The 22379-nt window shown below is 53.7% G+C and overlaps 1 protein-coding gene across 1 annotated transcript in view; it reads left to right on the top strand.

The window, feature by feature from the left end:
* Nucleotides 1-8032: 8032 nt before the first annotated feature.
* LOC121167154 (forkhead box protein P4) overlaps nucleotides 8033-22379 on the top strand; it is a 49539-nt gene continuing 35192 nt past the window's right edge. The window contains exon 1 of the mRNA XM_040996540.1: nucleotides 8033-8111. The gene's annotated coding sequence lies outside the window, so the exon portion shown is untranslated. The remainder of the gene's footprint in view (nucleotides 8112-22379) is intronic.

Genomic DNA, 22379 nt, shown 5'->3' with positions numbered 1-22379 from the left:
CATTTTGACCATTTGGATATGAACAGGCAGATGGGATGCTCTCTCTGCAACTCTATTTTTCAAATAAATGAAAAATCTTTTTAAAAAACAACTAAAGAAAAAGCACCTGATGAACAGCAGGTGCTCAGTAGGTGGTGGTTAGTCCCAGAGTGGCTACAGGCTTTGACCTTTGGCTTTCCTCCTGTCACCTCAGCCATCAGTGTCCAGAAGCTGAAATCCCAAACCCTAGCCTGCCAGGTTCCACTGGGAAGCAATGCTTCCTAAGCACAGACCTCTGAAAGCACCTGCAGCAGACAAACAGAAGCTGAAGAAGGGAGCATAAATAGCCCTCTGGGAGAAAGAAATGGCTTGGCTCCCAGGGAGTGGAGTAGTCCCACTTTCTATCCAAGGACCGTTCCATCCCCTATGCTTTCCTGGCAATTAATGCAGACGCAGCTATTGCCCACGTTCTGTACCCCCAGCAGACACCTGCAGGGTGCCAACTTGCCCTAAGACTTTAGGCTATTTTTATTTTCTGAAAGGTTTATTTTATAGGAGTCAGCATGGTGGTATAGCAAATTAATTCTCTGTCTGCAGCACTGACACCAGCTGGGCACCGATGCAGTCCAGTTGTTCCACTTCCGATCCAGCTCCCTGCTAATGGGTAGGCAGCAATACCCACATGGGAGACCTGGAGGAAGCCCCTGGCTCCTGGTTTTAGATTGGCTCAACTCTGGCCAATGCAGCCATTTAAGGAGTGAGCCAGCAAATGCAAGACCTTTCTGTGTTTCTACTTTCCTCTCTGTAAAATCTGCCTTTCAAATAAAAATAAATGAGTGTTTTAAAACACACACACATACATACACACACACACACACACACATACACACATAAATATGTATATATTTAAAAGGCAGAGTGATGAAGTTGTCGATCTGCTGGTTCACTCTCCAGATGTCTGCCACAGCTGGAGCTGGACTATGCTGAAACCAGGAGTCCAGAACTGCATTCAGAACTTCTGCATGGGTTTCATGGACCCAGGTACATTTGCAGGGAACTGGATCAGAGACAGAGCAGCAGGGACTCTAACCAGTGCTCAGATAGGACATGCTGGCCTCAAAAGCAGCCGCTTAGCCTGCTGCACCACAATGTTGATTCTTATTTAAACAAAACGAAACAAAAGCAAAAACAAAACCTTTGCTCTAGAATATCAAATCAAATCAGCATGCAATAAATGCATTTATCTGCTCCCCTGCTATGCAAAAGATACCAAGCTGGGTGCAATTTTGGGAAGTCCCTGGCCTCAAGTCGGAAAAATGAGACTTAAAAGGCAACAGTCAGAGCCTGCACTATGGCGTAACAGGCTAAACCTCCATTTGTTGCATAAGCTTCCCATATGGGTCCCAGCTGCTCCACTTCCAATCCAGCTCCCTGCTAATTCACCTGAAAAAACAGTAGAAGACAGTCCAAGTGCTTGGTCCCCTGCACCCTCATGGGAGACCTGGAAGAAGTACCTGGATCCTGGTTTCAGACTGGCCTGGCTTCAAACCAGCCCAGTTAAGACCATTTGGATGAGTGGAGTGAACCAGTGGATGGAAGCTCTTTCTCTCTCTCTGCGTATATAGGTCTGCCTGTCAAATAAATAAATAAATCTTTGGGGGGGGGTGGAAATAGTTAAAAGTTAAAGAACAATACAATGTGTTACAAGTTACAAGGTGCTTAGGACATAAAAAGCTGGGCAAGGACACATTGTAACATCAATGTGTCCAGTTCTAAGGAGGAAGGGAAAGAGGTCTGTGTGGCCTGGGGTGACCAAGGGATCCTAGCAGAAGCCACAGAGCCTCTCCAGGACCTATGCAGAAAAGAACTCTGTAGAACCCTTACTTATTCTTCATGACCTTTCTCTCCATCCTGTACACGAAGGACCCGAAGTAAAGCTCCTTGCTTCAGGATTTCAGAAGTGGAAGTGTCAGAAATAGGATTTAAACTGAGTCTTCACACGGGGAGGTAGATATGGGCTCACGGTTAAAGAGTGAACAGGCTCTTCGGGTTGGCTCCCTTTCTGCACCAAGGGGACTCACCGCATCAAAGATGCTGTGTTCTAATGAGTGGAAAGTTGCCCACTGCTCTCATGTTGTGATTCATTACCTGATCTTTAATGAATCATTTTAACCAGCCTCCAGGCCCTTGCCCACCATCCCTCAGAAAAGGCCTGAGTCTAAAACTAAGTTTCTGAAGCCGTTGTTTCTGAGCAGGCAACGGCTTCTAGCATTTGCCAGGGCCCTAGCACTTAAGCCAGCCTGGTCTTCAGAGCCTAGCCCTGATAGTCCTGGGAGATCTCCAAAGCACCTGCATCCCCCCAGCTCCCCACATTAGCATGGTCCTCTACTAGGGGCAATATGGTAAACTGGACAGAAGTTGTGGGGGGAGCCTGAAGGGTGACTTGAAGGCTCCCACAGAGTTCATTAAGATATTAACCCCTAATGAAACATTTCTTTGTTTAAGTTGTCATTTGTCTTGGAGTATGGGGCCTTGGCAGAGAAGGCAACGTGTGCCCCTCCTCCCTCCCTCCTGCATCTCCCACCATGGGTCTCCCTGGGTCACCAAGACCAGGAAGCTGGGTGAGAAGATTCCAGAATGAAGGAGGCACTGGGGGAAGGGAAGCAACTTGCCTGAGCAGGAGGCAAGCCCACTGCAGGGGAAACCATGAGGGCCACTCATCCCATATAGCCTCCTTGTGCCTGGAGGACAGCTGGGAAAGAGACAGAGGAGCACTAACTTGGACTTGAACTTGGCAGGGTGCTCTCCAGGAACCTGGGAAGTAAGTGGCAAGAGAGACAAAGCAGAATGTGTAGCAGGGACACAACTGAATTAAAACCAACCACCACCACCTCCCTGGAGCACAGAGCACCTTGCATTCCTGCTGTTGAGATAGCGCAGAAATCCTGGCTGTAGCTTCCGTACACCAACCACTGCTGGCAAGGGAAGCACGGGGCACGTGGAGCAGGTGGATGGTAGATGAGCAGCAGTTTGCCTACTTTTTTTTTTGAATATAAAGATATATGAAGCATAGGGGCATGTGCATCTCCATTAAATCTCAGTGCACACACCCATGTATCCAAATCCCCCATTAAAACCAGAACCTTCCCAAAGCCTCCATCCCTGTCCCACCTGTACTAGGGACATCCTTGAGTTCCAACACCATCAATTAATTCAACTGACTTTAAAATCTCCAATCAGTGTGGTCACACTGTTCTTTCCCTTTTATGTCTGGCCTTTCTGGCCAACAGCATGTTTGTGCGATTCCTCCCATCTTGTTACATATGGCAATAGTGCCTTCATTCTCACTGCCAAGTTCTAGCTCACGAGAATGTGATCTGTTTACCTGTTCCTCTCTTGATAGGTATTGTGAAAGTTGGCATACATGAGTAGATGGCTCAGGGTTTAATGAACACATAGAAGTCTACGTGTCAGGAAACTCCAAAAAGTTGGTGGAAAATGGAATTAAAAGGTAAGTTTATCTTGGCACCAAACATTCTGAAGTCTACACATTTGAGGGATAGTCAAGGGGTTCATAGAAAATGTACACTACGAACACTGGATTCCAAAACTTTTTGCACCAATATAAGCGTCTTTTTAAAAATATGTTATTTATTTTCCCACTTCTTTGGAAAGTGAAAAAAATCAGTGAGACGGGCTCTTCCATCCACTGATTGATTCCCCAAATGCCTACAACGGCCAGAGTCTGGCTAGACTGAAGCCAGGAGCCCCAAAGCCCCAAACTCCATGCTGCCCTCCAGGGTGTGCGTTGCAGGAAGTGGAACTGGAAGCAAAGTTGGAATTCCGAACATGGGCACTCTGGCCCAGGATGCCAGCCAGCAGCCTCTTCACTGCTGTGCCCCTCAGCTGCTCTTTAAACGCCATTTCTTCCTGATGTTCTGAAGCACCCCTTACTTAGAAGGAGAATTGCAATTTTATGAGAATCAAGTTTTCTACCTTAATAATAAAAGTTTTTTTGAGGAAAAAAAGTTAAGATCCGGGCAGGCATTTGGCCTGGAAGTTAAGATCCTGACAGCTCCCATCAGAGGGCCTGCTATCTGTTGTATTTAGTGAAGCTTTTTTTTTTTTAAAGACACACCAATAGTGGTTAAAACCTTGCAGATCCCATAGTTCTAATCCCGGCAAGCTGCCTTTCTTTGGGAACCTGCACTGCTGCTTCGGATCGGCATAGTACTGCGCTCACTCATCGGACGGAAGATCTTCCTCTCTGTCTCTTCTGTATATCCGCCTTTCCAATGAAAAAATAATAAAAATAAATCTTAAGTAGAAAGAGAAATCTTTCATCTGCTGTTTCACTCCTCACTTGCTGCTTCACTTCTTAAGTGGCCACAGGGTCCAGGAGGTTGAAACTCTATCCCCATATCCTTCATGGCTGGCAGTGGCCCAAGCACTTGGCCATCATCGCATGCCCTCCCAGGTGCACAGCAGGGAGCTGGATTGGAAGTAGAGCAGCTGGAACTTGACCTGTGGGTTGCTGGCAATGCAAGCGATGCAAGAGGCAACTTCGCCCATTGTGCTGCAATGCCGGCCTCCAGTGTGTTTGGGTTTGAGTAAAGGCTCCACTTGCCATTGCAGCAATCTCATAATGCATACCCTATTGAGGGCACTTGGGGAGTGAGCCAACAGATCGGCTTTTACTCCGTCTTTTCCCCTAAAAGAAAAAAAAAAGTAGAAATATGGAATACCTGAGCCCACCTGTAATGGCATTGTGGGAATTAGGAGATGAGTGTTTCTGGGCACACAGTCCAACACCCCCACACCTGAACATCAGGCCAAGTGCAATTAGTCCACTTCATCCCCCACAAAAACAGCAAACAAGCTGACCTGGGAAGGGCATCCACTTATTATACAGCGGGAAGAGCTAGGAGCCAGTTCTTGCTGTACCACATCCCAGCTATGTGCCCTGGGGCAGGTGACCTGTAAAATGGGGAGCAGAGCCACCTCCTGCAAGCAATGAGGCCGGCAGTTATTTAGTAAGTGGTAACTCAGGGTTTGCAGCCTTCCCTCATTTTCAGGGAGGGGCTTACAAGAAGGAACACAAACATTTTTGGAAGGCACAGGCTGGACATTCTATCCTGGCTCTTCCACGCTGTCCTGCTGACCCCCGGAGGTGCCAGGCTCCCATCCCTCGTCCAGGTTAAACACCAGCAAGTGACAGAGCCTAAAGTTCTGCGCAAGACTGTCTGACTCCAGGTCCCCCGCTCTGAGCCGAGGTCTTGCTTCCTGTCCTGAATCCCTGGAAGGAGCAAGGACCAGAAGGAGAGTGTCCCACTATGCCAAAGTCTCCTGTACATATCCCAGATCCCTAACTCTCACTCTACTCTCAGCCTTCACCGCAGCGAGGGAGTGGAGATGCGTGGTCATCAGGTAGCTGGCCTGACCCCAGCAGCGTGGTCCAGGACTGTCCACACACCCAGACCTTCATCCAACTTACTCTTCCCAGAACATGAATCGGGTCATTCCTCCAAGGTCTGCCTTCCTTCCGACCATCCTCCTCCTCCTGAGAGCCTGCAGTAGGCAGTGTTACGTGGAGAACCCTGTGAGCCACTTGCCACTTCACCGTGTTCAACCCATGTGGCCCTGGCTGGATTCATGCTCCCTCATTTATTAGCTGTGGATACTTGGGCAAGGAACGTGATTATTTTGTGCCTCAGTTTCCTCTTCTGCAAAATGCAGATCATAGAACTACCAATTCCATAGGGATACTGTGCCAATTAAATGGGCCAGCCAATAAGCCTGGCATGGGGTCCTCATCAAACGCTAGCTGTTACTGTATGCCTGTTGCTATTGCTATTGCTACACAGAAAAGCTCACTGTAATATCCAAGTAAGTGGCTCTTAAGAGTCCTCCCCCCAATTTCTTTATTTTTAAAGTATTTTTGAAAAGATTTATTTATTTTTACTGGAAAGTCAGAATTACAGAGAGGAGAAGAGACAGATTTTCCATCCACTGTAGGTGAAACAACCAACCGAAGCCAGGAGCCAGGAGCTTCTTCTGGGTCCCCCATGTAGGTGCAGGGTCCCAGGGATTTGGGCCATCTTCTACTGCTTTCCCAGGTTACAAAGCAGGGGTCTAAATGGGAACTGGAGCAGCTGGGATCTGAACCCTCATCCATATGGAATCCCAGTGGATGCAAGGTGAGGATTTAGCCACTAGTATCGGGTTCAGGGCCTGTGTCCCAACAACTTCATTCCTAGGAAGCAGAAAGGCTCCAAATTAGGACCTAGGCAGGTGTCAATAACAGTACTACTACTTCTGGCTGCTGCAACCTCAGAAAGAGCACTGGGGCCTCGCGGACCCTTGTCGATTTCCACAAAGTAACTGGGACCAGGAAAGCGCCCTGGGTTCAATCCCCAGCTCCTGCGAACTGGAAGCCTGGGATGCTGCCGCGGTTCGGTCGCTGCCACCCACCTGGGAGACTTGGATTAAGCTCCGGTCTCCTGCTTTGGCCCCTCGGCTGGTAACCCAGGTAATGGAGGTCTCTTTCTGCCTTTCAAATAAATAAATTTATCCTAAAAGGCGGGGGCATTCCTTCTTGCCCTTATTTGCACTTCAGGGCCCTTCCCTTGGTTAGGGAGCCCCAGCATCTCCGGGCGGGAGGTGGAGAAGCGCTCTTTGGAGAGCCGCACCGCTCGGCCGACCCAGCTCAGCACTCCCAGACCCACGGGGCGGAGGATCTAGTCAGATTTCTCCGGTCGCCCGGGCGTCAGCTACTACTAGAGCCCGCCCCGCCCCGCTGGATGCAGGGCCTTACCCCCTCCCGACCCAGACACACACAGCAGCGCCGCCGCCGCCGCCCCTGCAGTCCCCGGAGCAGACGCCGAATTCTGTTTACAATCTCATTTGTCCGAATAATCGCTTCAACTTTGCACTTGGCCGGGTCCGCGTGGACCCGGGCATGGGCCCCCTTCTTCTCTGGTTCCGGGAAAGTCCCCTTCAGAGGAGCGAGGCGGCCCGCCGAGGGAGGGTGGTTTGCAAATTCCCGCTCCCAGCCCGGTTCAGAAAGCCCACCCGCAGCCCCCACGCCGTGAGGAGCGCCGGGAAGGTAGGGTAGGCCCCTGCCCCGAGTTCGGGCCCCCCCTCCGGCCCCCGGGCCACTCCCCGCGTCGGGCGCAAGCCCGCCGAGAACCAGTGAACCGTGTGGGAGCCGGACTCGGCCGTTCCTCCAAGCTGCAGCGAGAGGCCAGCTTTTACAAAGCGCTCCCAACCCCCCAACCCCCCCAGCCTGAGTCCGAGGACGAGGTGAAGCCCCGGGGTTCTCCCCGCCTGCCCTTCTCTTTCCGATCCGGAGCCCGGCGCCCTCTTCCCCTCCACCAAGCACGGCCCCACTTTTCTCTCTCCCCTGAAGTTGGCTCCACGTGGTCACCTCTGGCTCGCGGCAGGCGGCGTCGCCGGGGGAAAGCGGCTGCACCTGCTTTAGGCGAATTATGGTAGCGCTAGAAGTTGGTGGGCCCTCCCCGCGCCGCTCGCCGCTCCCTCCTCCTGCTCGCCGCGCGCTCCCTCCTTCCCCTCCTTCCCTCCGCCTCCCGCGTCCCCGCCCGCCCCGCCCGCGCGCCGCCCGCTCGCAGCCACTCGCAGCCCGGGCGCAGTCGCAGCCCCTCGGAGTGTGCAGCCGGCCGGCCCTGCGGATCGGACGGTGCGGCCGGCGGCCGGGACGGAGCCCCCCACGGCCCGCGGAGAGGGCGCGGCGCGGGCGGCGGCGCAGGCGGCGGCGGCGGCGCGGCGGGGAGGAGCCCGGGGCCGGAACCAGGGCTGGGCCGGGGGGCGGGGACGCCGGGGTCCTGGAGCCCAGGAGCCGGAGCAGCGAGCGAGCGAGCGTCGCGGGAGCACCGGGAAGGAGGAGAAGCGGCACCCGGGGCGAGCCGAGCTGCTCACAAAGTGCGATGCCCCGGCGGGGCTGAAGCGCGCGGCGGCGAGGAGGACGCCCGGGAGCGGCGCGGCGCGGGCCGGCGCGGAGGGGCAGCCCCGGCGGGCGGCGGCGGCGGCGGCGGGCCCGGCTGCGCCCCGAGCGAGCCCCATGCCCGGCGCGGACTGACGGGCCGGAGCCCGCACGGAGCGACCGGGCGGGACAGGTAAGGTGGCGGGTCGGGCCGGCACCGAGTGGGGGCTGGGCCGGAGCCCAGACCAACTCCCTCACTCGGCGCACTCTCTCGCCTGCTTCTGGCTCACTTTGTGTTTGCAAACTGCCCGCCGCAGCCGCGCCGGGCGCCGGGAGGAGCCGGGCCCCGGCCGGCGCACTTTGTTCCAACGAGGGCCAGCCCCGGCGCGCTGACCCCACGCAGCCGCGACACTCCGCCCCCGGCCCGGGCCCCCGCGGGCAGGAGCTCCGCAGGGAACAGGTGGGGGCCGCGGCGCGCCGACCGGGAAGGGGGGAGGGGGCGGCCCGGAGGCCGGAGGAGTGGTGGTGCTGCTGGTGGTGGTGGTGGGGCCGTTGGAGGGGGCCCCTGAAAGCCGGCCTCCCCACCAACTGCGGCGCCTCCGCCCCCTGCCTGGCCGCAGGGGATGGGGTGTAAGGAGGGCGCGACACCCCGTTGCCTCGAGTCAGACAAAGACTGCTTCCCGGGCCGGACCGGCCGGGGCTGGGAAGGGAAGCGGGCTTCTCCCCCCCACGCTCGCCGCCCAGCTCCAATCTGCGCGGGACACCCTGAGACGCACCACTAGCCGAGGGACCCGAGGCTTGGCCCGGGTTCCACCGAGGGCACCCCACCTTGGAAGCGCCGGGAGCTTTCGTCCGCTTCTCCCCATTCCTCGCACGGCTCTGAGATCGAGTGGAAAAGTTCTTGGGGACTTAGGAGCGTCTGGAAATGGTCCTTAGGACTTTGTGCGCCGCCAGAGAATGGGGGGCCCTATTGGACTACTCGCCTCGTTTGGGGAGAGCTTCCACCCCACCTTGGAGGGGGCGGCCAGTACCCGGAGTCCAGTGGGGAAGAATGTCCCGGCGTAACCAAACTGGACCTCACCTTCCATCCCAGACCGGGGCCTCTGCTGTCGCCCCACGGCGACCCCTGTACTTCTCCCAGACCGATCCCGGCGACGCTCCCGCCTCGCGCGCCCTTCAGCAGCAAACTTCCTTGAGTTGTGCCGGAAGAAAGAGCCTTTGGCGCTAGCATTCGGGGGTACCCCCGAATGTCCTGGGCTCCTGGCCATTGCATGTGTTAAATTTAATGATTTCGCGGGATGCGGATTCGGACACAGAGGCCCCGATGGCGGCGGATCTGCCTTCTCCCGCCTAACTGGGGCCACCTGTGAACCGGCTGGCGCCCCCACCGCCACCGCCTTGGCTGGAGGGAAGGGATAGGGGTCTCCGAGCCGGAGCTTGGCCCGCACCTCCCGTCTCTGCCTCCCCCCCTTCCCCGGTCTTTTGCCAGCGGTCGCCAGGTGGATCCTCCCTCCGCTCTGTCGGCACCTGGGAGTTGGTATCCGGAGGCCAGTGCCCTGGCGCAGGCCCGCACGACCGCTGGCTGCAACACCGAAGCTAGGGCTATGGTGAAGGGACCCCGGAGGAGCAAACCTAGCCCTGAGGCAGCCCCTCAGGCGGTTTCCATGGAAGTCCAGGTGTATTTTGGCCAATGCGGGTTTTCTTTTTTTTTTTTTTTTAAACCTGAACTTGAGCATCTTCTTGTGGGTGTCCAAGTGCCCGCCTTGGCCCCCCGGGGACTGAACTGGGTTGCGTCTGGAAGGAATTTGGGGCGGGCGGGCAGATTCTGGAGTAATGGCTGGGGTTTGCCCAGGTGCCCTGCAGGTGGTGAGTGCTGCTGGTGGCCGACGAGGGTCGCATCCATTCCCATTGCCAGCCCTTTGGCTGACTGCCGGCAAAGGCTGTGCATCCAAGCAGCACTGGGTGCCCCGAGCTCCCCGAGCTTAGCAGGTGAGCTTAGAGTTTGGCCTGGGGCCCTGCACCAGGGTGCCCAAAGGGCTCACCTAGGACAACTTCTGCCCACCCCCTCAGGGAGGGCTGCAGGCTTACTTGCTTTTTTTTTTTTTTTTTTTTCTTTCAACTTGAGAAACTTTGTCTCGAAGAGCTCTTTGTCGCCTGGTGGGAGGAGGGAGGACGCCAGGACTGTACTGGGGGCCTCTGGGCTGCGTGCAGGCTCCCCTGGCTGCTGACCTCTGAGTACCTACACAGTTTGTGCTGGGGGGCTCCCCATCTGGCGGTGTTCCAGGCTCTTGGGCAGCCAGGTGGAGGGGGAGGAGATGGTGCTGTTGCTGCAGGAGGACCCCCTTGGCCCCACATCAAGGCCCCCAGCCCGTACCCCGCCACATCTAAGTCTTTCCTCGTGGCCCCTCAGGGCCTGCTTTCTCCTGGTGCTGGCCTTGGCACCAAGTTTCTCCTGGCACTAATGGTTGTCCCTTCCCCCCGGACTTCTGTCTTTCTCCAGTCCTGGGCAGATTCCCTGGGATTGGGGAACCCCTGAACCCTGGAAGGAAATGGCCAGATACCAAGGCTGGACAATGGTGGAGACAGGGCCAACTGTCTGGGCCAGCAGCTTTCTGTGTGGGTGCCTGTTAGGGCACCCCTTCGCCTCCCCAGACACCCCATCCCCCTTCTGCCTTGGGCCAGAAACTTCCTTTCTGGCTTCAGGCAGGTAGGTCGCTTCTTGCCTGGAATGTGCATATCCTGCTGGGCCCCTACTCTAAACACACTTCTTCCTTGGTGGAGGGGGAGGGGAGGAAAGGGGGAAGATGGGACACTTTCTTTTGATGCAGTAATTCCTTACACCTCTGCTGAGCCCCCCATTCTGCCTGGGCAGGTTCCTAGGCTGGGTACTGGGGATGCCCAGGCCATGAAGGCTGGGGTGTGCTCCCTGGATCCCAGTTTGTTGGGGTTGGAGAGACAGCCAGACTTTCCCAGCAAAGAAAAGGGTGGGAGCTGTCTCTCTGTTTCAGAGTACAAGTATGAGCGGGGAGGGGAGGGTCTCTTCCCCAGGGAGCTAGAAACCTACCCTGCTGGTCCTGTTCCCTCTGCCCCTGGACCTTAGCCCTGAAAGGTTCTTAGGACCTCATCCCCAGTGCTAACCCCACACTTCCATCCCAAGCAGGTACAATGGCTTTGCTTCTTCTAATAGCTCCCACCATGTTTCTGCCAACCAGGGGCCCTGGCAGGACTCCTTCTTTTCTCAAGTAGCACTGCTCCCGCCGGTCTCTCAGACTTTGGGAAAGCAGGTGTGGTGTTTAAAACCGGACACTGAGGGTCAGTGGGCTGATTGGGCATCCTTGAGACTTAAGTGGGGCCCAGGGCAAGGAATCGGTGGGGGGCGGGGGTGTCCCTGGCACAACAGTACTTGTGAGTAGAAAGGGCCTTGGAGGTTGGTGGTAGAGATGGTACTCTGGGGAGCTTAATTAAGCTCTTGGAACCTTAATTTTCTTGGACTGTAAAGTAGGTCAGTACTTACTCCCCACCACCGAGAGGCTGGGAGCTGAAGAACGGATGTGAAGTACCTTGCTTGATGTTTGCCTCGGGGAGTGCCAGTCTAGGGGTGACTTTTTGTGTGCGGTCATTTTTTGTTGTTGGTTGGCTAGCGCTGTCCCAGCTGGATGTTGAACTGTGTACTGGAAATGCTGGACTCTTCACCTTCATTTTGTTGAGTTGGGGAAAAAGAAGCCCTGAGAGAGGAGACTTGCCGATGATGACACTGTGATGACGCAGTAGCCGAGGTGGGACTGTAGCCCAGGCTCTGCCTCCCAGTGTAACCCTTAGGGCTCCAGTCACTGCTGCATGCAGGGGGTCCAGTTCCTCTCACCCCTTTCCTCCTGCTCCTTCTCCCAAAGTTGTCCGTGGAGCTGGGAGGAGGAAGCAGGAGCGAGCTCCTCCTGGCTTAAGAAGGAAGGTTTCCAGAGTTTGCAAGCTCTTAGCTACTTAGCTGTAGGGCAGGTGTAATGCAGCAGGTCGCCGGCCAGCCTGGGACCTCCGCCTGAATGGCTCATGTCAAAGAGGGAAAAACAAACTTCCCCACAGCCTGAAGTGCCGGCTCCGGCTCGTCTTCGGCAGCGGACGGCAGCTGCCCCAGCGTTGCAGTGTGGAAAAGTGGCGCCCCACTCACAGCTACTTCTGCCATGCCGGGAACCAAAGCAGGAGCCCTCCCAGTTTTTTGGCATGCTCTGTGACTGTTCTGCGGATGGAGGGCTCGGTGAGGGAGAGAGAGCTCCTGGGTTCTTGCAGAGCCTTTGCTGCAGACAGCAGCTCACATACATTAGAAGAAAGCAGGAGCAAAAGGTCCCTGTGTCGACAGGGTGTTGGGCTGTGGCAATCAGAGCTGCGGGGGGCCACTGGGCCTCCGCCTGGCTGCTCCCCGCCTGGCATACAGGATTACAATCTCCTGGCTCTTCTTCCAGCACAGCCCTGCTCACCTTTTTTTTTCTAGCCTGGTTAACAGTCCCACCTCCCTGGGCTGAATCCTCTACTCTCCCCCTCCCTGCCGCACCCCACTCTCACCTCCCCCTCTCACCAAGCCTGAGGCTGGGTGGGGTCAGTTGGTGGTGCAATATGGCAATGGTATTTCCCGCCCAGGGAGGTTCTGATGGCACCTGAACTGGTTGGGGGGGGGAGGGGTCGGGGAACAGAATGGTGGATTTTCCTGGACTGTGCAAAGTCTGGAGAATCCAGACCTTCTGGCATTTGTTCAAGGGAGTCAGAGCTGATGGGAATGGAAGTTATCCAGGATTCTGACTGGCAGGAAGGGAGGAAGGGCTGTGAAATGCTGGCCTAGGGAATGGAGTTGTATCCATTCAGCACACGTGGAGGAGTACCTACTGTGCGCAGGGACATGTAAGAGAAACCCGGGGAAGAGGTGATCTGACAGGTGCCTCCCTCGCAGTTTGGAAAAATCTGAGCAGGTACAGGAGTGCCTGTCTGCTGGTGGGTACTGGCTGTCTGTGGCAGGCTCTGGCCTGATGTCCGCTAGTAAGGTGGAATGTTGATACTGGCCTGGAGAGAGTCCTGGGCAGGACCTTGTGGCCTGAAGGCAAATTGAGGAGTGGGCAGCTGAGGCTGGAGGGCAGGAAGTGGTGAAGTAGGGTTAAGAGTTCTGGCTGCACGTTCCTAGGAGGAGGTTTCTTTTTTCTTTTCTTTCATTCATTTACTTTTATTTTTATCGGAAAGTCAGATATACAGAGAGGAGGAGAAATAGAGAGGAAGATCTTTCAACTGTTGATTCACTCTTCAAGCAGCAGAGCTGCCAGAGCTGAGCTGATCCGAAACCAGGAGCCCCCCAGCCTCTTCTGGGTCTCCCACGTGTGTGCAGGGCCTCAAGCTTTGGGTCCATTAGGGGGAGGTTTCTATATTTTTTTTGAGTAGTTGGTGTTTCCAGGAGAAGTTGGGCCAAGGGAAGGTGGTAGTACATCCCCCACTTCCCCTGCCCCTCCCAGGGTGGAAAGTTCTCCAGCACACACAGCTCCTGTCCTGGAAGGAAACAAATGGGCTAGTGAGAATCTAAGCGTAAGAAGGAGCCTCAGGTTGCCTGAAGGGCAGCAGCTGTAAGCACTCAGGCCGGATTCTGAAGGCTTTTGGCTCTCTAGAAGGGAGCTGCAGGTGCCACTGAGAAAGGGCTGTGTCCAGGGTATGGAGTCACCTCTCCTTGGGGAAGCCTCCAGGATCCTCACCTGCAACCCCTTCCCCGCCTGGCTACCCCGCCGCAGCTCAGTGTGCCCCTCCCCTGCTGCTTTGGGCTGATCTACCACCAGGGGAGTGTACAGCCAGAGTGCGCTTGACAGTGGCTGGCGGTGGGGCAGCATGGAGATTTGAGCTTGGGAATGCAGTGCCTCTTATTTGAGGTCCTCCCCTGGATGCGGAGAATAAATGCAGCACCAGGCAGCTCCAACTGGTGTCTGGGGTACTAGGGAGGCTCAGGCCTCCTGGCCTGTGTCTTTCAGAGTGGGCCACCCACGCTGTGTGCTCAGGAAGATTCTGTGAGTCTGGGTGGTAAACGGTCTGGACCCTTCTTGGGTACACCATGAGGGGCCCCAGGAAGTGCCCAGTCATCAACTTCTTTTCAAAGATTTATTTTATTTTCATTGGAAAGTGAGATATATGGAGAGGAGGAGAAACAGAGGAAGATCTTCTGTCCATTGACTCACTCCCCAAGCGGCCACAACGGCTGGAGCTGCCGGAAGCTGAGCCAATACGATGCCAGGAGTCAGGAGTTGAGCCTCCTCCAGGTCTCTCAACTGAGTGCAGGGTCCCAAGATTTTGGGCCATCCTCGACTGCTTTCCCAGGGAGCAGGATGGGAAGCAGGGCCGCCAAGATTAGAACCTGCGCCCATATGGGATCCCTGCACATGCAAGAAGACTAACCGCTAGGCTACTGCACTGGTCCCCTAGTGATCAACTTCTTAAGCCAGCTGGTCCTCTCTGGGTTTGGGGGAGGGAGCACCTGTGGGCCTCTCTCATCACCCCCACCTCTCCTTCCCGAAGCTGTGTGTTAGGAACCAGATGGAAGTGCCCTGGAGGGCCCCACACATTCCCTCTTTGTTCCAGCAGTATCCCGAGCCTCCTGCCCAGTGGGTTCACCCAAAAGGGGCACTGTGGAGCCCCAGGGCTGGGGACCTGGCCACCCCTGCCTGTCTCCTCTTTCCCAATTAGGCACAGGAACCTGATTAAAAGGGGTGCTGCCTATCCCCCTCCCCCCGATTTCCATCAGTGAGATTTCCCTTCATCAGAATCTCACATCCTCCAGAAATTAATTTGATGCCTCTTGTTATCAATTAATTGAATCTCGTAGGGGGAGAGAGAGAGCTGCACAAGGCAGGCAAGACAGGCTTTGGCTTGGCCCTCGTGCTTTGCCGTTACCCCTCCCCCTTCACACCGGGACAGCTTCCCCTTTCCTGCCATCTCTGTTCTCCTGCCTTGTTTTTAATTTTACGTATTTCTTAAAACAAAACCACTGCTCTAAGACTCATACTTTTGGAGACTGTGGGATGGAGGGCCAAGGGAAATCCTCTACCCTGCACACCCCCCTTGTGATCTCTCTTTAAATAAACAAAACCTCACCCTCAGAATTTGGCCCTGAGCTTGACCTGGTATGCTGCAGGGGCTGCTAGTGAGAAACTTGGGGAGAGTGGTGGTAGGGAGGGCACAGATTACACTCCATTTGGAGGAAGCTGGCCACAGGACCAAGTGGGGGTGGGAGTTCTCCGCTGACTGTCTCAGTGTTTGCTCTGGTTCCACCTTTTCTAGAAGAGCTAGGGTTAGGAAGCAATGCCCCATACAGGGCTGACAATGTAGGGCAGAGGGCATAGGTGTGTGGTACCTGCCGGCGTGTGCATACCCCATTCCCAGGGCAGGCATTTTCACAGGCATGTGGCAGCCCTGGGTTCTGTTCCCTGAAAGTGAAAGCTGCGATTTGGGAAGATGATTCTAGAAGGCTTTTCTCTTAGGAAATCTGGGAGTGAATCATGGCAGGTGGAAGGAGGTGGTCACCAGAGACACTCCAGAAGAGTTGTGCTTGTCCTCACCCTCACAGCGGCAGGTGGGGGTCACTGTTACTGTCGCTTGAGAGACCCAGGCCCACACAGGTGACTGGATCCTGCCTCTGGGGAGGAAGTGCTGACCGTGAGGGCCAAAGTCCCAAATGTACCATCTTCACCGCATGACACACGCTGCCTGTTACTCTGGTGAACATCTTCAGTGTGGCCACCGGCTCTGAGCCGGCCTTTTTGCATGGCAAGGATGGACTGTGACCCAGTTACAGCCACTGCCTCTTGGTGCCCCTCTGCCTCTTCCATGGCCTCCCCGGGGACCAGCTGAGCCCTGAAGGGCATTTATTAGGGTCATCCTCCCAGCTCCAGTGTTCTCCAAGGAAAACCTAGCGAGCCCTCCTCTGAAAGACTAGGATAAGGTGCAATAAGAACTCAGAAGGCCTGTGAGGACCACCCTGCCCCCCACCCAAATCAGATGCCACAGAGAACTGGTGCTCTTGGGCAGCCGACCTGGGGGGAATGCTGAGGCCTTGGGACTCCAGGAGCCTATTCCAACTGAAGGCAAACCAACTGTGCCTGGTGAGCCCATCTGTAAAAACCATCAGTCTCCACCCCACCTTTCTTTCTTTGTGGACTTTTTTATTTTATTTTATTATTATTTTTTTAATTGGAAAGGCGGATATACAGAGAGGAGAGACAGAGAGGAAGATCTTCCGTCCGATGATTCACTCCCCAAGTGAGCGCAATGGCTGATGCTGTGCCGATCCGAAGCCAGGAGCCTCTTCTGGGTCTCCTGCGCGGGTGCAGGGTCCCAAAGCTTTGGGCCGTCCTCCACTGCTCTCTCGGGCCACAGGCAGGGAGCTGGAAGGGAAGCAGGGCTTCCGGGATAGAACCGGCGCCCATATGGGATCCCGGGCGTGCAAGGCGAGGACCTTAACCACTGTGCCACTGCGCCACCGCGCCGGGCCCTCTTTGTGGACTTTTTCTGCTGGGAGTGATAGCCACTTCCTCTCAAGGAGGGACTCATTGGGAACAGGAGGAGAGCCAGGGGAGGACCCTGCACCACTGCAGATTGTCCTGTGGCTGGGTTCTGGGTACCTCTGAGTCATGCCCAAGAAGACCCCTTGGAATTCCAGGGCCCAGGGAGGGCCAGGCCAGTGTTCTATAGCAGGCTGGCTGGAGCTTTTTCTCTTGTGCCCATGGGAGTTCCTGATGCCAAGGACACCCATAGGCTCACAACCAGGCTCCAGATGGCCATCCAGGCCCTGGGCAAGTTGCTCCTACCCCCTTCGCCGGCAGGCCCCCCACGGAAGACGTCACTATTTAATTAGCCATCTCTGATTAACCAAACTTGGCATTCGGCTTCTCTTGCCCTCATCTTTCCCAGCTCCGAATCAATGGCTTTGATATGCTAATTAGGGAGTAATTTAATTTCAAAAGGCCGCAATTAACAAGGGTGTTGTGGACATGCTGTAGTTAAGCGGAGTAATCTAATTTGCATTAGTAACAAGCAGGGACTAATTAGAAGCTTAATTAGACACTTAGATGGCTCTTATGTTTACTTTCTTAATGAGATGGAGTGGGATCTTTGGTTCCCGCTCGCTCTTTCCACGTTGTGGTGAAGTCTTCCTTCTGGTAGGAAGGCATGAGGAGGGATGCCCCTCTTCCAGGGCCTGGTAGAGGTGTTCTGGGGCCAGGGCCAGCCGAAGGTGGACTGGTGGGTAGTGGTGAGGGATATGTGCGTTCTGTGAGGATGTGAGGATGGCGGGGCGCATGCCTCTGGCCGGCCGCCTCTAAGGCCAGGTGCAGGGGAAGAGCATTGGTTTGGAGGTCAGCAGGGCCACCTGGTTTGGGTTTGGCTCAGCCACTTTGCAGCCAAGTGACCTTGTCAAATTCCGGAGCAAATCCCTGGAGGTGTGATTCCTGCCTGTCAGTTCAGCACAGGCCTGTGGGAAGGAGCTCTGAGGACTCTGTCACTGAGAATTGAACAGGTTCGTGTCTGGTGTGCTGGAGCCCCTGGCAGGCTTTCCAGGGGCCTGCTCCCATGCAGGTTGCACCGACCTGCACTTGGTGTGTAAGGGCAGAGCTTCTCAACCCTAATTGCATTTGAGCTTCAGAACACTTGAGAAAGCTTTGCTTTTTTCACATATCCAAGCCCAGGTCCAACTCCTTGTCAGATATAGCAGATTAGCTACAATGGCGGTGCTTTTCTTTAGCATTCTCCCAGGTGAGTCTGCTGTGTTGGGGCAACTTCAGAAAGTTTCTGAAAAGTGGAATTTAAAGGCAAGTTTAACTTAAAATCCATGCATAGTTTACTCCTAATGTGCATGTTTCTTGAGCTTTTTGAAGGTATGGATCTCAAAAATGTTTTGTGCTGTAATAAACTTTTTTTTAAGGTATGTTTACTTTATATTTGAAAAGCACATTATATAGAGAGAGGAGAGACAAAGATCTTCCATGCACTGCTTCAAGCCCCCCAAAATGTTCTCCATGATCAGAGATGGGCAGTTCAAAGCTGGGAACCAGGAACTTCTGGTCTCCCACAAGGGTGCAGGGTCCCAGGTGTTTGGGCCATACTCTATTACTTTACCAGGCCACCAGCAGGGAGCTAGATCAGAGAAGTGGAGCAGCTGGGACTTGAACTGGTACCTGTATGGGAAGTTCAGTTTGCCAGGCTGCTGGCCCTATAGTAAACTTTTAAATTCAGTGTTTTCGTTTTGTTTCCCAACAGTGAGCATGTTAGCAAAGTTTAATGAAGAGAATGCACCTGACAGACCAGGTGGGCATCTCAGATACAGAACTGAGAGCAAAAGCCTCCTTGTAGAAGCTGCACTTACCTATCAGCATGCTTCTCACCTGCGTGTCACTTTTTTCCTCCGTCCAGTCATGAGTCACCTAAGAGCAAGTACTGTTTTATTCATCCGGTGTTTGTCCAGGCCCTAGGACCCTGCATGTTGAGAGTCAAGTGCAGGGAAAGGTCCCCAGGCCCAGCCATGTGTCCAGTGCACTCACCCAGATTTGACTGAGTATGTCTGGTTGCATTCTCAGTGTTCCCTGCGGGATCCAAGGACCATGCTGGAGGAAGAGCTGGGAGGAGTGGAGGGAAGTGAATAGGAAGGCCAGGGCCTGTGGGCTTTCTTGAGACGCAGGTGCACTGCTGTAGGTGGGGAAGACAGGTACCAGTTTTATACACATCAGAGAAAAATGTATCAAAAGCATCAGTAATGTAAGTTACACCTTTTAAACCTGTATCCTAGGCAAATGGTCAAAAAATGCAGAGCATCCTCTTCCCAGAAACGAGTTACCTGCAGAGTCATAGAAAAAAAAATTAGTAAGCAAATAAATAAATAAGGTAATAGCCTAGATGTTACTCAAGGGGATAGGCTAAATAACTTCTGGAACATGCAGCCCACCAAGCAACTATATGACCATTAAATGCCGATGCTTAAAATTATTTGAAGTCATGTGGAAATGCTTGTGATAGTAAGTGGCGAGTGGAAAAGTCGGAACATTCAATCTGCACACAGATTATGACCCCAGCCTCATTTTTAAATGTTTATGTACCATATGAGAGCGAAAGGGGGTTGACTGCAGGGAGAGATCACCAGAAGGCTAGAGCACTGCTTGCTAAGAGTGTAAGCACTCTTTGTATTTTTTTCCTCCCAAAATATTTTACTGAAATATTAGTAACTTTTAGAATTAGAAAATGAAGTGGTGGGTATGGCACGATAACCCAGTGGCTAAAGTCTTCACCTAACATGTGCAGGACTCCATATGGGCACCAGTTCATGTGTGTCCTGACTGTTCCACTTCCCATCCAGCTCCCTGTTTGTGGCCTGGGAAAGCAGTTGAGGATGGCTCAAAGCCTGGGGACCCTGCACCTTCAGAATGGCTCAGCTCAGGCTGTTGTGGCCACATGGGGAGTGAACCAGCAGATGGAAAATCTTTCACCCTCCTTCTCTCTGTAAATTTGACTTTCCAATAAAGGTAAATAAATCTTGAAAAAAAAAAGAAGTTGAAGGGGCTTCGGGCCCAGTGCAAAGGCTCAGTGGCTAAAATACTTGCCTTGTAAGCACCGGATTTCCATATGGGCACCGATTTATGTCCCAGCTGCTCTGCTTCAGTTCTGTTCTACTTTTCCATTAAAAATAAATAATTAAAAAGAAAGAAAGGGAAAAAAATGAAGTGGCTTGAAGTTTGGGAGAGAACCTGGGACAGTGCCCAGTGGCAGCTTCCCCTCCCAGATGGAAGGCTTTGTAGTGGCCTTGCAATTAGGGGTGTCTTATTTCTGCCCCTTGTTCTAAGCTCTAAGAGCCCTCCAGCCTCCATGCTCAGGAGAGGTCTTGAGTGGCCCCAATAGTTGGGGCAGGTGGCTCCTAGGACCTTACAAGCCATTTAGGAAGATCCTCAGGCTTGGCCACACAGGCAGAGATGAGAGTGAGGGTTGGGTGGGCTAATGTATCAGCCTCTGACCCCTGCAAAGTGGATCCCCAACTTCAGGGAGGGCAGGGATTCAGAGAAGGGTCAGGTAACATCAGGAAGGAGGAGAATAATGTTTGACTAGGGAGAGAAGCTGCTGGCCTTGGCAGACAGCCCAGCAGCGATGGTACTCTCATCCCCAGAACTGGCTAGGAGCAGTAGCCACGTGTTCACCCTTGATTCCCCTTGACACTCCTCAAGTGCCAGGCACAGGGTTGGGAAGGAGGCATGGGATCAGTTTTGAAACCATAGCCCAGGGCCTGGTGCATGGCCTAGTGGCTAAAGTCCTGGCCTTTCATGCCCTCTGGGATCCCATATGGGCATAGGTTCTAATCCCAGCAGCCCAACTTCCCATCCAGCTCCCTGCTTGTGGCCCGGAAAGCAGTCGAGGATGGCCCAAAGCCTTGAGACCCTGTGCCCATGTGGCAGACCTGGAAGAGGCTCCTGGTTCCTGGCTTCTGATCAGCTCAGCTCTGGCTATTGCGGCTGCTTGGGGAGTGAATCATCGGACGGAAGATCTTCCTCTCTGTCTCTCCTCTCTGTATATCTGACTTTTCAATTTAAAAAAAAATAATAAATCCTAAAAAATTAGAAAGAAACCATAGCCCAGAATTAGGCTGAATTTTCAGACTACCAAGAGCAACTAATGTCTTTTTCATGCAGTTAATATATATATATATATTTGAAAATGTGACAGGAAGAAACAGAGATCTTGTACCTGCTGGTTCACTCCCCAAATGGCTATAACAACCAAGTATAGGCCAAACTGGAGTCAAGAGCCAGTAACTCCATTCGGGTTTCCCACATGGGTGGCAGGAACCCAAGCACTTGACCTTCTTCCACTGCTTTCCCAGGAGTGTTCACAAACAGCTGGAACTGAAGCAGGGTAGCTGGGAAGGACTTCAGCCAATGTTTGGATATAGGATGCTGATGCCACAAGTGCAAGCTTTCAGTTGCTATGCCGCAGAGCAGGACGCCTATGCAGCGTCTTGCTTCCCTCCAAGCAACCTTGAAGGAAAAGCTTATTGGTATTAGGCCCCTTGCTTCAGATAAGGAAAGCAAGACTCAGACAGGTGACCTCAGACCTCAGTGTTACCAAGATAATCAGAGAAGGCCAGGGAATGGGGAAGCAGGTAGGATGGCATGAGAGTGGCAGGCGAAATAAGGTGGAGGACAAGTGGCTGCAGCCCATGGACCTTCCATGGGAGCCCGTGGACCTCTGGGCCCAAGCTCACATGGGAGAGCAGTTCCTAGGCCTCCGTAGGGAGACACAGCCTTCCAGTTGCAGGGAGGGTCACTGCTCATGGCTCTGAAAAGCTCTGTGCTTTCTGTTCCTTGACTTGAATAAAAAGCTGATAACAAGAAGACTAGAAAGGAAAGAAGAGGCAAAAGGAAATGAGAATGGAAGACATTCCTGCTCTGTCCTATGTAGTATCCTACAAATCTATATTATCCAGAAGTAGGTCCGTTTCTGAGGCTCAGCTCTGCAAATCCTGAAACTCCTGGCTTCTCTTTCATAACTATGGGCATTTGCACAATTCTGCTTCCCTTGCGTTCCCTCTGCCTGGCCCACGCCTACTCACTGTATTTCTGTGCCTAACTGCAATTGGCTCAAGAGTGCATGCCTTCCTGGACCTTCTCCGTCTAAATGCTATCCCATTTATCTCCTGAACTCACATGGGATAGAACTCTTTTTTTTTTTTTTTTTTTTTTAAGCGAATTCATTCACTTGTGCCCTGATGTATCACTTGGCTCTTCCCTTAGGAATGAAAGCTCCACCAGAGCAGGGCCTGCACCCTGTGCTGTCCAGGTTAGCACACTCACAGAATTAGGGGCACTGAGATATTCAAGTATTTGTTGAAGCCCTGGATGGTGGCAGGCTCTTTGCTGATGATGTGTGCTCCTGGCCAGCCATTGGAGGAGAGAGGGGGATGACTTTGCAGACCTCCACTGGGCTCAGGGATACCCTACACAAAGCTCAAAAGCTTTTGGAGAGGAATCAGGTGTTTGAGGCCACCAAGAAGCTTGTGACCAAAGTACAACATCAGCATCACCTAGAAACTGCTCAGAAATACATTCTCAGGCCCAGTCTTGCAGTTACTCAGCCAGACTCTCTGGGGTTGGGATCCAGTGATGTGTGTGGGTGTGATTTTTGTTTGTTTGTTTGTTTGGTGTGTTTGTTTATGTGGTTTGCTGTGCCAGGCCCCACTCAGGTGCCTGGAGTTTCATCTGGGTGTCCCATGTGGATGCAGAAACCCAAGGACTTGCACCATTTCTTGCTGCTTTCCCAAGTGCATTAGGGAGCTGGATTGGAAGTGGAATAGCTGGGACTAAAACCAAACTGGTGCCCCTGTGGGAAGCTGGTATCACAGGTGGTGGCTTAACCCATGATGTCACAACACCTGTGCTGTGTGTTTCAGCAGCTTAGAGGTGAAATGCTCTGAAGT

The sequence above is a fragment of the Ochotona curzoniae genome, unplaced genomic scaffold (assembly GCF_017591425.1).
Source record: "Ochotona curzoniae isolate NIBS_2020 unplaced genomic scaffold, NIBS_Ocur_1.0 patch341, whole genome shotgun sequence".
In the NCBI taxonomy this organism is placed as follows: domain Eukaryota; kingdom Metazoa; phylum Chordata; class Mammalia; order Lagomorpha; family Ochotonidae; genus Ochotona; species Ochotona curzoniae.
This window is presented reverse-complemented; position numbering and strand designations above follow the sequence as displayed.